This window comes from Otolemur garnettii, unplaced genomic scaffold (assembly GCF_000181295.1).
Source record: "Otolemur garnettii isolate 467f Iridium unplaced genomic scaffold, OtoGar3 scaffold00004, whole genome shotgun sequence".
NCBI lineage: Eukaryota > Metazoa > Chordata > Mammalia > Primates > Galagidae > Otolemur > Otolemur garnettii.
The window spans coordinates 27541890-27546167 of NW_003852399.1; the positions used below are offsets into that span (position 1 = coordinate 27541890).

The 4278-nt window shown below is 39.1% G+C and overlaps 1 pseudogene; it reads right to left on the reverse strand.

The window, feature by feature from the left end:
• Positions 1-1879: 1879 nt before the first annotated feature.
• LOC111728070 lies at positions 1880-1996 on the reverse strand (annotated as a pseudogene).
• Positions 1997-4278: the final 2282 nt, after the last annotated feature.

The following is a 4278-nucleotide window of genomic DNA, read 5'->3' on the forward strand; positions in this document are numbered from 1 at the left end:
AAAAAAAAAAAAAAAAAGAAAGAAATGAAGTCTGGGTTTATTAGCTACATCACGCCCTTAACTCATATTAAGACCATGGTCAACTAAAATTTCTAAGTCTTCCATGTGAATGTGGCCATATGAAGGTTTCCTTTTTCTACATTCAGGCCTTTAATTTAATAAAGAAAGTGCTAAGAAAATGAAAAGCAATCCACAAACTGAAATATTTCTAAAAATATATCCAACAGAGTACTTATCTATCTCTAGAATATATTGAGAACTCATCTCTCAGTCAATAATACTGACCAAAAAAAAGGTGATGGGCAAGAGATTTGAACATACATTTTTACCAATGAAGATACATAGCTAGCAAATCACATGAAAAGATGTTCAATATCATTAATCAATACTAAAATTAATAAAAAACCACAATGAGATACCAGTATACACCCACTACAATGAGCTGACTGGTTGGAGACCAGTTGTGAGTAAGAGCAAAAAATGCCTCATTTCTAAAAATAGCCAGGCATTCTGGTGGATGCCTATAGTCCCAGCTGCTCAGAAGGCTGAGGCAAGTGAATTGCTTGAGCCCAAGAGTTAGAGGTTGCTGTGAGCTATGACTTCACAGCACTCTATTGAGGGTGACAAAGTGAGACTCTGTCTCAAAAAAAAAAAAAGAAAGAAAAGAAATACATATTCTTGGCTCGGTGCCTGTGGCTCAAGTGGCTAAGGCGCCAGCCACATACACCTGAGCTGGAGGGTTCAAATCCAGCCTGGGCCTGCCAAACGACAATGACAGCTGCAACCAAGCGGGCGTTGTGGCAGGCGCCTGTAGTCCCAGCTACTTGAGAGGCAGAGGTAGGAGAATCTCTTGAGCCCAGGAGTTGGAGGTTGCTATGAGCTGTGATGCCACAACACTCTACTCAGGGTGATAGCTTGAGGCTCTGTCTCAAAAAAAAAGAAAGAAAAGAAATACATATTCTTGCCAAGGCAACATGGCATCATCAGTTTAGCAATATGCTGAAGTTAAATGATGAGGTAGGTATTCAGTGTGAATTTGATGTATCGTTCTAAAGTGTGTTGGCTGCTATAGGGACAGGTATTAGCCAAATTTTTTCTCTGTGAGAACAGTTACATTTTATGATTCTCTGTGAGAAGAGATAGTTAAATTTTGTGATGAATAGAATCAGCAGGCTCGCCACCTATAGCTCATGGCTAGGGCACCAGCCACATACACCAAGGCTGGCGGGTTCAAACCTGGCCCATGCCTGCCAAACAAAAATGACAACTATAACAACAACAACAACAAAAATAGCTGGGCGTTATGGCAGGTGCCTGTAGTCCCAGATATTTGGGAGAATGAGGCAAGAGAATTGCTTAAGCCCAAGAGTTTGAGGTTCCTGTGAGCTGTGACACCACAGCACTCTACCAAGGGTGACAACTGAGACTCTGTCTCAAAAAAAAGAAAAATAATAGAATCAACAATATGAATTATTGAAAAAATATTACTGTAGGAATGCAGCATTTCTATATGATAGCTTGTCAAATAAAAACAACTTAAATATTTCTTTGCAAGGTTAAACGAAGTCTACATACGATATATTGCAAAAAATCCAAGCATTTCAAAAAAAGCTATCTTCTTTCAAAACAAAGGGAAAAATTTGGATGAACATTTTTCCCAGTTGGCAAAGGTCACTGATGATCAGGATAATATATGCAAATTATATGAAGAATATGCAGCTGTATAGACCAATTAATTGGAGACTTCATTGACTTTGAGAATCATGACATCACACCCAAATTAGCGTTTCAACCTCACCCTTTTAATAACACCAAGGCAATTCTAAAGAACTACAAGTGGAATTGATTGTGCTCTCAGTAACTGACATTTTTTTAACATAATATTCCTTCTTATATGTATCAAAACTCATACTTAGCAATGAGTTCTGGGTTGTAAAAGAGGATTTTTTTTTTTTTTGCACCTGTCTGTAAATCAGTAACTGACATTTTAAAGTCATTGTTTGATTCTGAGAAAGATCCATTTGAAACATGGAAACATGCAGTAGAATATCCATGCCTTTGGTACATATGCCTGAAAAATGCTTTCTTGCTTGTCAGCCACTTATTGCTGCAAATCTACATTCTCCTTCCTAATCCAAATCAAGATGCCCTTAAGGTTACAAATGACTGATACCCATCTAGAAGATCAACTGAAACCATCGACCTCCATGCTGCAAACAAATATTCAGATGTTTTCCACCAAAATACAGCCACAACAAAGTCATTAAAATGTTTGATAACCTTAAAATTAACAAAATAGGCCAGGCGTGGTGGCTCATGCCTATAATCCTAGCACTCTGGGAGGCCAAGATGGGTAGATCCCTTGAGCTCAGAAGTTCGAGACAACCCTAAGCAAGAGTGAAACCCTATCTCTTCTAAAAATAGAGAAATTAGCCAGGCACTGTGGCAGGCGCTGGTAGTCCTAGCTATTTGGGAGGCTAAGGCAAGAGGATCTCTTGAACCCAAAAGTTTGAGGTTGGTGTGAGCTATAATGACACCATGGCATTCTCCCCAGAGCAACACAGTGAAACTTTGTTTCAAAAATAAATAAATAAATAGGCCAGGTGTGGTCTCATGTCTGTAATCCTAGCACTTTGGGAGGTGGAGGTGGGTAGATAGCCTCAGCTCAGGAGTTGGAGACCAGCCTGAGCAAAGAGCAAGACCTCATCTCTAAAAAAAAAAAAAAAAAAAGTCTGGCATTGTGGCAGGCACTTGGGTTCCGGCTACTTGGGAGGCTGAGGCAAGAGGGCAAGAAAGCAAGACTCTTGTCTCACTAAATAAATAAATAAAACTAATACAATAGTTTTCATTTTTTGAAATTAATTAAGTATATAATAGTTTCTTGAATGAAGCCTTATTTGATTATAGCTAAATTAATGTAGCCTTCCAACATGAAAAGATTGGCTATCCCTGGGATAAATTTTGGAATAGACATGTGATGGAATAGTATTCAGGAATAAAAGAAGAAACTGTTAATACATACAATAACATATTCATTTTTTGGAATAAAACCAAAATAATTGTGCTTAGTGAAAGAAACCAACTAACAGAGCATATTATTGTGTTATTCCACTAATATAAAATTCTAGAAAATATAAACTAATGCTTAGTGAGAGAACACAGATAGGCAGATACAGGCAGACAGAATTATAGGGTGTATGAGATTACAAAGAAGCATGAGAAAACTTTTGCAGGGGGAAAAAAATGCTACCTTAATGGTGATAGTTTCACAGATATACATTTTTCAAAATTTAAATTATAAAATTAAAATCCGTACAATTCATTGTACATCAATTATTTCTCAATAAATCTTTTTAGTAGAAGTAAGGCTTGGCTCCTGTAGCTCTAGCAGCTAGGGTGTCAGCCACATACACAGGAGCTGGCGGTTTCGAATCCATCCCGGCTCACCAAAAATAGCCAGGCATTGTGGCAGGCCCCTGTAGTTCCAGCTACTTAGGAGGCTAAGGCAAGAGACTGGCTTAAGCCCAAGAGTTTGGTTTGCTGTGAGCTGCGACACTCTACCCAGGGCGACACAGTGAGACTCTGTCTCAAATAAATTAAATAAATAAATAAATAAAGTAGGAGTAGGCTTAGCACCTGTGGCTCAAACAACTAAGTGCCAGCCACATACACCTGAGCTGGCGGGTTCAAATCCAGCCTGGGCCAGCCAAACAATGACAGCTGCAACCAAAAAATAGCCAGGTGTTGTGGCAGGTGCCTGTAGTCCTAGCTACTTGGGAGACATAGGCAGGAGAATCACTTGACCCCAGGAGTTGGAGGTTGTTGTGAGCTATGATGCAACAGCACTCTACCCAAGGTGACAGCTTGAGGCTCTGTCTAAAAATAATAAATGAATAAATAAAGTAGGAGTAAATTAGATACATACAGATACATACACACACAGACACACACACACACACACACACACACACGAGTCCACAATGTCACAGCAGTATTTTTCTTTTTTTTTATTAAATCACACCTGTGTACATTAATGCAGTCATGGGCTACAGTGTGCTGGTTTTATATACAATTTGAAATATTTTCACTAAACTGGTTAACATAGCCTTCATGGCATTCTCTTAGTTATTGTGTTAAGACATTTATATTCTGCATTTAGAAAGATTCACATGTACCACTGTAAGATGGACCAGAGGTGTGGTCCCACCAATCAACCTCTCACCCTCCCCATCCTTAATCCTCCCCTCCCCTCCCTCTCCCCCGTCCCCGTATTCTTGG